Genomic DNA, 13,593 nt, shown 5'->3' on the forward strand with positions numbered 1-13,593 from the left:
AGAGAGAGAGAGAGAGAGAGAGAGAGAGAGAGAGAGAGAGAGAGAGAGAGAGAGAGAGAGAGAGAGAGAGAGAGTCAGACTTCCTTCTCTCTCTCTCTCTCTCTCTCTCTCTCTCTCTCTCTCTCTCTCTCTCTCTCTCTCTCTCTCTCTCTCTCTGTCTCTCTCTCTCTCTCAACTCCTTTTCCCCACTCCTCTCTCTCTGTCGGTCCTCCGCTTCCTTCTCCCGGTCCGTTAGCCTTAGTACTCACCCAGCGCCAGGCAGGTGAGGGCGCCGGCCAGCGACAGGAGGGCCCGCGGCGGCATCCCCTGCGGAAATGAGAGACAATTAGTGCTGCGTTTTGGATGAAGGGAAGAGGAGGTGGGGAGGATATAAAGATAGACAGGTATATAGATAGATAGAGAGTTAGAGGGATCGATAGGTAGAAATATAGAGATAGGTAGATATGAAGTGTTAGATAAGTATCTTAGCAGATACATAAAAAGGTAGATAAATAGATAAATAACATTGATCGATAGATAGACATTCATACATAGAGATAGACATACACACATACACTGACATACAGCTAGGCATGTAGATAGATACACAGAGAGAGAGAGAGAGAGAGAGAGAGAGAGAGAGAGAGAGAGAGAGAGAGAGAGAGAGAGAGAGAGAGAGAGAGAGAGAGAGAGAGAGAGAGAGAGAGAGAGAGAGAGAGAGAGAGAGAGAGAGAGAGAGAGAGAGAGAGAGAGAGAGAGAGAGAGAGAGAGAGAGAGAGAGAGAGAGAGAGAGAGAGAGAGAGAGAGAGAGAGAGAGAGAGAGAGAGAGAGAGCGCGCGCACGTACATAATGAAGGCAGCGGAGGGAAGCCCATTATAAGAGCGTCATTAATCACACCTTTGTTTTACCTGCCGCTAATTAACCGTGGTGTCACCTGGGCTGCACAGGGGCGGGGAATTACTCACCTGGGGTGGGTTATTAAGCACCTGGCAGCCCTAATAACACAGGATATTGCAGTAATAATAATAATAATAATGATAATAATAATAATAATAATAATAATAATAATAATAATAATAATAATAATAATAATAATAATAATAATAATAATAATAATAATAATAATAATAATAATAATAATAATAATAATAATAATAATAATAATAATAATAATAATAATAATAATAATAATAATAATAATAATAATAATAATAATAATAATAATAATAATAATAATAATAATAATAATAATAATAATAATAATAATAATAATAATAATAATAATAATAATAATAATAATAATAATAATAATAATAAAAGTAGTAGTAGTAGCATTGGGAGTATAAGTAATAGTATTAATATTAGTAGTTGTGGTAGTAGTAATAGTGACATTAATAGTAGCTGTAGTAGTAACAGTAGTAGTAGTAATATTAGTAGCAGTAGTAGCAACAGTAATAATAGTAGTAGTGGAAGTAGTAGTAGTAGTAGTAGAAGTAGTAGTAGTAGTAGTAGTAGTAGTAGACTAGTAGTCATAGTAGTATTAGTACTCGTAGTAGTAGTTGTTTCTGTTGTTGTTGTTGTAGTAATAGTAGTTGTAGTACTAATACCAGTTCCTGTTGATCTTGACTAGCTACATTTTCATGATCATCAATAGCCTCTCTCTCTCTCTCTCTCTCTCTCTCTCTCTCTCTCTCTCGGGGGCTTCGTGGTGCAGTGGTTAGCACACTCGGCTCACAACCGAGAGAGCCCGGGTTCGATTCCCGGGCGGAGTGGAAAAATTTGGGCGGCTTTTCCGATACCCTACGCCCCTGTCCACCCAGCAGTGAATAGGTACCAGGTATTAATCGGGGGTTGTGTCCCGTCTCCTGGGATCTGTTCCCTTCTCCTATAATTCCTTCCCCTTCTGTTTCTCTCCGGCATATGACCACAGATGTTGCGCCGACTAAACGAAACTTTCCAACTTTTTCCTCCTCCTCCTCCTCCTCCTCCTCCTCCTACTTCTCCTCTCCTCCGGAAGCAGCACAATCCTTCACCCAGCGTGACGACCACGCACTCTATTTATCAACTCACTTTCCTCACTAATTTTCTGATCGGACGTTGATCGGCGTCAAAGTCGCTCGTAGGTTAATTTCACAGGCATGTGGCGTTAATTAACTCTCGTTTCGCGCACCTGACGAACGCCGTGAAAATCACTTAGTCGTTCAGTAAGCGTTCATTTTCTGTCCTAAGCTCGAAAATCCTGCAAGTTTTCTCTGCACGGCCTGAAACGTTCACCTTCTGTCATAATCTACTCTCCCTTCATATTTTATCTATCTATATTACTTTAATCTTTGCTTCCTCCTCTTCCTCTTTCATTCCAGTACTTATCTCCATCTTTCCTTTATCTCTTTGCTTCCTCCTCTTCCTGTTTCATCCTTATCTTTTTATTATCTACTATATCTCTTTCTCAGCTTTCTCCTCCTTCTCCTCCTCCTTCCTTATGATCTACCTCATCTCTTCTCTATCTTTCCTCCATCTACTATTCCTTCACCTTATCTCTCTTTCGTCCTCCTCCACCACCTCCTCCTCATACTACTCATCATCATACTCATTATCCTTTTACTTACGTTCCTTTTTCTCCTGTTTCTAATTTTACTCATTATTTTCGTCCTCCTCCTTTGCTCATTCTCATCCCTTCTCTCCTCCATCTTTCACCTTCTGATCCTTATCATCCTCCTAGTTCTACATCCTTCAATTCGCCATCATCCTCTTTATTTATTTCCTCTTTATCATTATTCTTTCTCTCTCTTCTTTCTCCTTCCCAACAATGGTTCAGTTTCTTCCATTTATCAGTCTCCCTTCCTGCCCTGCGCCGCCCCTTCCTTACCTAACCACTCTTTGCATTACCAAGCTCTTCCTTTCCTATTATGTTCGTAGTTTCATTATGGACTGAGTTCCTTCCATATGATGAGCTTCCATTCCATATTGATTCCTTCTCCCTTTCGCTATTTCTCTTCACCACTCTTCCCACTCTCTCCCTCTCTCCCTCCCTCCGCCACTCACTCAATCAATTACTCCCTTCCTCTCTTCATCCACCCATGAATCAGTGGAACAATAAGCACATCAGTCACTTAATCGGTTTCTCAATCACATACACGTTCAATCACTTGCTCCCTCAGTCAGTTAATCAGATAGTTAATTTCCTCATTCACCAGTAGTTATATTATCTTACCGTCAAGCCTCTTCTTCCCTCCTCAGCCTCCGTGTATCACTCTTTTCCTATCCCTTATTCCTCCAGGTCTTCACTTTTTTCCTTCTCCAGCCGTTCAGAGCATATGGTTTAAAGATACTTTATGACCAAATACAGTAGCAGCGGCAGTAGTAGTAGTGGTGGTAGCAGTGGAGGTAGGATAACAATCGTAGTTGCGGTGGTAGTAGTGGAAGTAGTAGTAGTAGTAGTATCGGTGGCAGTAGCAGGGGTAGTAATAGTAGTGGTAGTAATTGATATTTGTCGTATTTCTCTCAACACAAACGTTTAGCAAATACAGAAGAAAACGTGTTCTCTAGTCCTGACATTTAACATTTGTCGATAAGGGAACGGCTGAACTGATACTATAAATTAATAACTGTAAATAAGTAACTGTTCACACCCACACACACACACACACACACACACACACACACACACACACACACCAACCCACTCTCTCTCTCTCTCCCTCATCCCCCCACACACACACATACACACACCCACACTTATCCACTCACTCACACACACACACACACACACACACACACCCGCACACTCACACCCACACCCACACACACATCAACCCACTCTCTCTCTCTCTCCCTCATCCCCCCACATACACACATACACACACCCACACTTATCCACTTACACACACACACACACACACACACACACACACACACACCTATCCACTCACACACACACACACACACACACACACACACACACTCACCCCCCCACGCACCCACCAACCCACACTCTCTCTCTCTCTCCCTCATCCCCCCACACACACACATACACACACCCACACTTATCCACTCACACACACACACAGACACACACTGACTGACTGACTGACTGCTGACTAACATACTGGCTGACTAAAATACTGACTGACTGACTTACAACTGACTAACATTGTGACTGACTGACAACACACTAACTGATTAACTGACTGATTGACTGACTGATTGTTATACTGACTGACTGGTGAACGTACTGACTGACTGGGTAACATACTAACTGATTAACACACTGACTGACTTGACAAGACTTTTAATGATCTTGTGTGAAAAAGAAAAAAACCGCCATTCCTTCATTAATCCAGAAGTCCTTGTTTGTTTTCCTGTTAGAGTAGTCGCTCGTTAATATACAATACGCACATTCACTCAAATTAATCTTGTTTTTATTATTATTATTATTATTATTATTATTATTATTATTATTATTATTATTATTATTATTATTATTATTATTATTATTATTATTATTATTATTATTATTATTATTATTATTATTATTATTATTATTATTATTATTATTATTATTATTATTATTATCATCTCTAAGTCATTCTCCGGCACGGCATCTGCGGGGCAAAGACTTAATTAATCTTCATCAATCACCCCCGCTCGCTTTGGCAGGAGACAGAGCGAGAGAAAGCGAGAGCGAGAGAGCGAGAGAGCGAGAGCGAGAGAGCGAGAGAGCGAGAGCGAGAGAGCGAGAGAGAGAGAGAGAGAGAGAGAGAGAGAGAGAGAGAGAGAGAGAGAGAGAGAGAGAGAGAGAGAGAGAGAGAGAGAGAGAGAGAGAGAGAGAGAGAGAGAGAGAGAGAGAGAGAGAGAGAGAGAGAGAGAGAGAGAGAGAGAGAGAGAGAGAGAGAGAGAGAGAGAGAGAGAGAGAAAGTGAGGCTTTTATGACAGACAAAAGTACCTAATCTGGTTAATTGATACTAAAGCTGGTACCTTCCTTTCTAAAACTGGTACCCTCATTCCTAAAAATGATGCCATACTTCTAAAACAGATACCCTTACTCCTAAAACGGGTATCCCTAAAACTGGTACTCCTACTCCTAAAACTGGTACAATAATACTGGTATCCTTTTATTTTTTTTTACAGCAAAGAAGACAGCACAAGGGCACAAAAAAAGGAAACAATAATAAAAAAGCCCGCTACTTGCTGCTCGTGTAAAGAATCCAAAGAGGTGGCCGAAAGAAGGGTCAATTACGGGAGGATAGGTGTCCTGATACTTTCCTCTTGAAAGAGTTCAAGTCGTAGGCAGGAGGAAATACAGATGAAGGAAGATTGTTCCAGAGATTACTAGCGTGAGGGATGAAAGAGTGAAGATGCTGGTTAACTCGTCTGTAAGGGATTTGGACAGTAAAGGGATGAGATTGAGTAGAAAGTCGTGTGCGGCGGGTCCGCGGGAGGGGGGGAGGCATGCAGTTAGCAAGTTCAGAAGAGCAGTCAGCGTGAAAATATCGATAGAAGAGAGAAAGAGAGGCAACATGGCGGAGGAATTTAAGGGGTAGAAGACTACCAGTAAGAGGAGCAGAGCTGATGAGACGAAGAGCCTTAGACTCCACTCTGTCCAGCAGAGCTGTGTGAGTGGAGCCCCCCCCCCACACACACACACACATACACACACACACACGTGAGATGCATACTCCATACGAGGGCGGACAAGGCCCCTGTATATGGATAGCAACTGTGCGGGAGAAAAGAACTGGCGGAGACGATACCGAACGCCCAGCCTCGAGGAAGCTGATTTAGTGAGAGAGGAGATGTGAAGTTTCCAGTTAAGATTTTGAGTTAAGGATAGACCGAGGATGTTTAGTGTTGAAGATGGTGACAGCTGAGTGTTATCGAAGAAAAGGGGATAGGTGTTTGGAAGATTGTGTCGAGTTGATAGGTGGAGAAATTGGATTTTTGAGGCATTGAAGGACACTAGGTTCCTTTTACCCCTATCGGAAATGATAGCAAGGTCTGAGGTTAAGCGTTCTGCAGCCTCCAGTCTGGAGTCTTGTAATTCCTGTTGAGAGGGTCTTCTGTTGAAAGAAGTTGAATAATGCAGAGTGGAGTCATCAGCGTATGAGTGGATAGGACAGTTTGTTATAGAAAGAAGATCACTGATGAATAAGAGGAAGAGAGTGGGTGATAGGACAGAGTCTTGTGGAACACCACTGTTGATAGGTTTGGGAGAAGAACAGTGACCGTCTACCACAGCAGAGATAGAACTCCTAAAACAGATTCCCTTACTCATAGAACTGGTACAATACTTCTGGTACCCTTACTCCTACAACGGGTATCCTTACTCTTAAAACTGGTACACTTACTCCTAAAATTGATACAATAATATTGGTACCCTTACTCCTAAAACTGGTACCCTTACTTCCAAAACTGGTAGCATTACTTATAAAAGTGGTACCTTTACTTCCAAAACTGGTAACCTTACTCCTAAAACGGGTATTCTTACTCCTAAAACTGGTTCCCTTACTCCTAAAACTGGTACAATAATACTGGTACCCTTACTCCTAAAACAGATACCCTTACTCCTAAAACTGGTTCAATAATACTGGTACCTTTACTCCTACAACTGGTACCCTTACTTCCAAAACTGGTACCCGTACTTCTAAAACTGGTACCCTTACTTCCAAAACTGGTACCTTTACTTCTAAAACCGGTACCCTTACTTCTAAAACTGGTACCCTTACTTCCAAAACTGGTACCTTTACTTCTAAAACCGGTACCCTTACTTCCAAAACTGGTGCCCTTACTTCTAAAACTGGGACCTTTACTTCCAAAACTGGTACCTTAGCTTCCAAAACTGGTACCCTTACTTCCAAAACTGGGGTACCTTACTCCTAAAATTGATACCCGCACTTCCTTCCTATTCCCTATGTAATTGTTGTTCCATCAGTAAACAGTATAGTTGTCATTACTGTTATTGTTACTTTTATTACTATTGAAAGCATTACACACACACACACACATACACACACACACACACACACACACACACACACACACACACACACACACACATACACCCTCCACTCCCCCAACACACACACACACATAATCCCCCCCACACACACATCCCTCCACCTCCCCCACAAACATACATACCCCCCACACACATACCCATACCCCACACATACCCCCGACATTTACACATACCCTCCCCGCACACGACCAACTCATACCCTCCCTTCACCCCCCAACCGGGAAGGCATCAATTCTGAGGTTCACGCCGGACTGCCGCCGCCCAGCTCATCTCGTGAGTCCTTCCCTTGAGGCTCCTAAGTCACGAACATTAGCTTGAGGCCGGCATAACTTTGGCCGTGAAGCCCGACCATTGCGGGTGTGATTGGCCAATACCTGAAGCTTGAATCACCGCTGCCCTAGGAGGAGGAGGAGGAGGAGGAGGAGGAGGAGGAGGAACAGGAGGAACAGGAGGAGGAGGAGGAGGAGGAGGAGAGGAGGAAGAGAGGAGGAGGAGGAGGAGGAGGAGGAACCTGAAGCATGAATCACTATAACCTGAGGAGGGACAGGAGGAGGAAGAGCAGGTAGAGGAAGAGCAGGAGGAGGATGAGCAGAAGGAGGAGAAAGTAGTCTCTCTCTCGAACAGAATGCAGATGCGATGCAGGAGGAAAAGGATCTTGGAGTCACTATCAGCAGTGACCTGAAACACGCGAATCACTGTAAAAAAGCATATAACAAAGCCAACACTATGCTCGGGTTCATTGCGAGGAACTTCGAGTGTAAAACGCCAGACGTGATGCTATCCTTGTATAATTCCATGGTAAGACCGCACCTCGAGTATGCAGTACAGTTCTGGTCTCCTAATTACAGACTGGACATTGATTTACTGGAAAGGATTCAACGACGCGCCACGAAGATGATTCCAACCTTAAGGGCTCAACCGTACGAGGAACGACTCAAGCGACTCAATCTCTTTACATTGGAGAAAAGACGCATACGAGGGGATATGATTCAAGTCTTCAAGTACCTGAAAAAGTTCAATAACGTCGATCACTCCAAATTCTTTGAACTGCAAACCAACTCAAGAACTAGAAATAACGGTTTACCCATTCAGTCGAGTCGATGTAACACAGACACTGGAAGGAGTTTCTTTTCAAGCCAAGTCATCCGCCACTGGAACAATCTTCCCTCAGAAGTAGTAAATCCGAATACCATCAACTCCTTCAAATATCGAATCGACCGTCATTTCGCTGCGTCGGGAGTAAACTGAATAACGAGGTGCTTTCATCTGCTCCTCAATATCGAGGTGCTTTCATCTGCTCCTCAATATCGAGGTGCTTTCATCTGCTCCTCAAACTCCAAGTGGCTGTCGAGCAGATTAAATCTCCAAAGCGGACGACCTCGTAATGAGCCAATTGGCTTTCTGTTGCCTGCATTTCCATGTTTCCATGTTTCTTTCATCTTTTCCTCCTCCTCCTCCTTCTCCTCTCCCTCCTCCTCTTCATCCTACCATTACTACTCTTCCGCCTTCACCTCCTCTTCTTCCTTCTCCTCCCTTGTCCGTTCTGCAGGAAGAGACGAGGAGAGGAAATCCCAAAGGAGCCAGATCGTAATTAGCCAACTGCCTGTCTCTGTTCACTGCTCTTCCGTGCTTCCATGCTTCGTTATATTTTACTTTCTCGATCTCCTCCCGTTCTGGTCTTCTTTCTTATTTTCCTTCTCTTCTCCTCCTCCTCATCCTTTACCTCCTTATCATCAGTCTTCCTTTTCCTCCTCCCTCATCACATCTTATTTTTTTTAATTATCTTTCTTCTCTTTCTAATCCTCTACCTCCTCTGACTCCTCTTCCTCTAACTCTTCTGCCTCCTCCTCCTACTACTACTTTCCTTCTCATTCATCTCCCCTTCTTTCTTTTCCTCCACCTCAACTTCTCCTCTTTTTTTTCCTCCTCTACCTCCTTCTACTACCACTACTCTTTCTCCTCCTCCACCTCGAACTCCTTCCATTTCTTCTCATCCACCTTAACTATCCTTTTTTTCCTCCTCCTCCTCCTCCTCCTCCTCCTCCTCCCAGTTGTCATCATTATGCTTTTCCTCATTTTATTCCTTTTCTTCTCTTCCCAAAGGTTCTCGTTGTCCTTCTCCTCCTCCTCCTCCTCCTCCTCCTCCTCTTCTTTCTCCTCCTCCTCCTCCTCCTCCCAGTTGTCATCGTTATGCTTTTCCTCATTTTATTCCTTTTCTTCTCTTCCCAGTTGTTGTGGTTCTCGTTGTCCTCCTCCTCCTCCTCCTCCTCTTCTTTCTCCTCCTGGGTTCCTCAAACACTCATTTTTTTTACTAACTGCTTGTTTTTCTCCCTTCATTCCTCCATCCATCATTATCTTCCTTCCTTCATCCCTTTCTTGTTCCCTTTCCTTTATTCCCACTTCAATGCAAACCTTCTTTTTTTCCGTACACTTTCTTCCTTCTATTGTCTTGTTTTCATCCTTCCAATGCTTGGTTTTTATATTCTTATTCTTCTTCAAATGATGTTTTTGTATTTCTGTCTGTGCCTTTTCTTTATTGCTATACTCTCTCTCTCTCTCTCTCTCTCTCTCTCTCTCTCTCTCTCTCTCTCTCTCTTTTTTTTCTTTTTAAACATCCGGTGGCGCCATACAGAGCTTGTGTTTCGACCTGTACATTTCTTTACATATAATATCTACATGACATCATATGCATTAGTGCCTTACAGGAGGAGTGAGATGAAAGGAAGGACACACACACACACACACACACACACACACACACACACACACACACACACACACACACACAGTGGGGGAAAAAATCGTAAGAAAAAAAAAACATGAACTGCAAACAAAAAAAAAACAAAAAAACTCAAATTGTCGCTCACAAATGTTTCTTCTCGTGTTTTGGGGGGGAGAGAGAGAGAGAGAGAGAGAGAGAGAGAGAGAGAGAGAGAGAGAGAGAGAGAGAGAGAGAGAGAGAGAGAGAGAGAGAGAGAGAGAGAGAGAAATACAACTATCTGTATCCTGCTAATACGTATTTCCATATTTTGTGTTCAATTCTCCACCTCTTCGTCTTCCTTCCCTTCTCCTGGCTTTATTTCCTGGTGCGTTTACATCTCCACACCATCATATTTCTTCTCTACAGTTCATTCTTTCCTTTGAGCGTTATATTAGTTCGTATCAACACCAGCAGCAGGCCGCATCCTGGATCAGTATTGCGGGCCGGGCGTGCTAACCCTTGCACCACGTAAGCCCTTATTCATTAAGCAATAGCTCGGATAATTAACTGCATATTGGAGAGCACCGATACGAAGACAATTCATGAATACGCCTCATCCCGAGCGCGTCCAAAGGAATGTACAGTCTAGTTTTCTAAGACGCTTCCGGTTGTCGCTTTATATACCAATTTCCAAAGGCCGGGAAGGAGATTATTTTTATTATTGTGTTCTTATTATTGTTGTTTTACGATCATGGTGCAGAACCTTTGTCAAACTTCCACCAAGATCATGAATCTACACATGGAAATGCCCAGCAGACGCCTGTACCAAAGCCTTACCAAATATGTGTCCCTGGACGCCGAAATGTCTATAGAATACTGTGTGTGCCCTCCCCGAGATACTTCACAGGTCACCTCTGCGCCGCTCCTCAGCCACTCAGAACCCATTTAACATCTTCTACTAAAGTCCGTTACACGCACTTCAGTTTCTGCATGTTTTACCTCAAGCATTCCTTCTCGGGAGCCCCTCTGCGTGAGCCTAAAGTTGACATTTTTCCGCGGAATCGACGCAGTAAAGTCTGATGGAGCGTTGGCTAAATATAGACTTAAAGAAGCGTTGTGTGGCCGCCCCGCCCCTTTGTCTCCTCCCAAGGAAGTTTTTTTGCAGCAGAGGGCATAAAAAAAAAAGCTCGCTACTACAAACTCCCTACTACAAACAAAAGGAGTGACCAGGAGAGGTGCAGTCTTGGGTGGTTAGGTGTCTTGAATCTCCTCTTTTAAAAGAGTTCAAGTCGTAGGTAGAATGAAATACAAATGAATTCCGTTCAGTGAAAGTAATGAAGGAATAAAGGTGCTGCTTAACTCTTGTATAAAGGATTTGGATTGTATATGGATATAATCCGGATATGCTAGAGTAGTAAAACGTGTGCAGCTGGACCGAGAGTAATGTTATTCCCAAGAACGAAGGCAATGTCTCAAAGGCAGTATCCTGATATCTTTGTGTATCCTTAGGTATGTTTCTTCTCCCTTCAGCGAGCAGGAAACAATTCAGGTCCGGCTACACGCACTAGGTCAATGATCAAACACTACAAAGCAGACTGCCGCTAATACACCAAACTTGTGATGTACAAAATTTTAAACATTGATGTTGACGAGGAGAAAATATGGATATCACACTGGAACAAATGCATAGCAGTAGCGTAACCGACATGATAAATATACAAACGTATTTATTCAAGATAAATTGAAAAGAAAAATCCTTAAATTACATTCAGCAAAAATGTTTAAATAATAAAGAAAAAAAGCTGCTGTGAACTATTACTGCAGCGGACAAAGTTTTGTTTTTTTAATGAGATGAAAACGTGAGGATTAAGTTAGCGCTTCAAATTTTATGTGGCGAAGTTAAATAAGACCAAACTGCTGAAACGAAATTACCGCCGGCGTTAATCCCGGATAATTTGTATGCAACTACTACTATTTGTAATTACTACTACTACTACTACTACTACTACTACTACTACTACTACTACTACTACTACTACTACTATTACGACTACTACTACTACTACTATTACGACTAACACTATTACGACTACTACTGCTACTACTACTACTAATAATAATAATAATAATAATAATAATAATAATAATGCCACTACTGCTGCTGTTGTTGTCTTAGGTGTGAATTATCGTTCCCTGGCAATTTGCTGTCACTGGGCGTGCCCGATTTCGTGGATAATATACGGTACGCAATTAGTAGGGACTACACTATAGAGCCAATAGTATGGAGGCAACAACAACAAATATCATGAATTATATTCGATTTTGATTTAAAAATTATCAGTACTGTCGCAAAATGCTGTTTTGTTAATATACAAGATTTGTAATTATAATTATTAAAAGCCTTGGCGATGTCCGCCACCGAGAATATTAGCAAGCTTTATAATAACATAACATCTGTTTGCGACAGTGCTTATAGTCTCTAAACTCAATATCTAATATAGTTGACGGTATTTTTTTACAGTGAAGGAGGCAGCTCAAGGGCAATAAAACAAAAAAAGCAACAAAAAAGCCAGTCAATCGGTGCTCCAGTGAAAGAAAACAGAATGAGAGGCAAAAGAGAGGTCAATTTCGGGAGAAGAGGTGTCTTGACACCCTTCTCTTGAAAGAGGTCAAGTCGTCAGCAGGAGGAAATACAGACAAAGGAAGGTTTAAGAGAGTAATGCAACAGTGCGGCGGAATTTAAATAAGAGGTAGGAGACTGTCAGTAAGAGGAGGGAAGTTGATGAGACGGAGAGCCTTACGGCCGTACCATAAATAAACCCCTTCGACTGTCAAACACCTTCGGTCATTTTTTGCTACCATAAAAATCAAAGGTTTTTTTTCCGGAAGAGAAGGGAAGGTGTTGGGAGGTGAAATTGTTTGAATCTAGCAAGGAGCCGGGACAGCCACATTTTCGTAAGCCTCTTCGCATATTTTATTAGTCAATCTTGCATTGTTTTCATACATACAGCAGCAAATGATCCAAGAATTATAAGAAAATTTACTTGATCTAATATTAATTTAATATTAATTTTTTTTTTTAAATCTGGGAAAGCCTTATAAAACTAACCATCTAAGTATCCAAAACGTTTGTGAAAGCCTTACAAAACTGTCCTTGGAAATACCCACAATGTCATGTGAAAACCTTATTAAACTACGCATGGACTGCCCATAACGTCTGCGAAAGCCATATCAAACTACCCTTGGAAATGCCCACAACGTCTTCGAGTTTTTTTAAACTACCCTTGGAAATGCCCACAACGTCTTCGAGTTTTTAAAACTACCATTGGAAATGCCCACAACGTCTTCGAGTTTTTTAAAACTACCCTTGGAAATGCCCACAACGTCTTCGAGTTTTTTAAAACTACCATTGGAAATACCCACGTCTGAAAAAGCCATAAAAAAACTATCCTTAGAAATAATCGTAATAATAATAATCTCTGCGAAAGCCTTAGAGAATTGCCCTTGGAAATATCTACAACGTCTGCAAAAGCCTTATGAAGATACCCTTGGAAATACCCATAACGTCTGCGAAAGCCTTATAAAACTACACATGTAAATGCACACAACGACTGTGAAAGCCTTATAAAACTACCCTTGGAAATACCAACAAGATATGCGAAAACTTTATAATACTACCAATGGAAAAACTCACAACGTCTGCGAAAGCCTTATAAGAATATTAAAGAAAATACCCACTAACTCTGCGAAAGCCTTATACAACTACCCTTGAAAATAACCTCTGGGTAAGTTTTATGAAACTACTCTTGGAAATTCGCTCAACGTTTGCGAAGGCCTTATCAAACTACCCTTGGAGATAGCCACAACGTCTCCGAAAGCCTTATCAAATGTGGATGTG

At 42.0% G+C, this 13,593-nt stretch overlaps 1 pseudogene; it reads right to left on the reverse strand.

Annotated features, from left to right (window-relative positions):
• Window positions 1-13,593, reverse strand: part of LOC126980519 (lachesin-like) — a 49,331-nt pseudogene that overhangs the window by 26,924 nt on the left and 8,814 nt on the right.

This window comes from Eriocheir sinensis, chromosome 44 (assembly GCF_024679095.1).
Source record: "Eriocheir sinensis breed Jianghai 21 chromosome 44, ASM2467909v1, whole genome shotgun sequence".
In the NCBI taxonomy this organism is placed as follows: Eukaryota; Metazoa; Arthropoda; class Malacostraca; order Decapoda; family Varunidae; genus Eriocheir; species Eriocheir sinensis.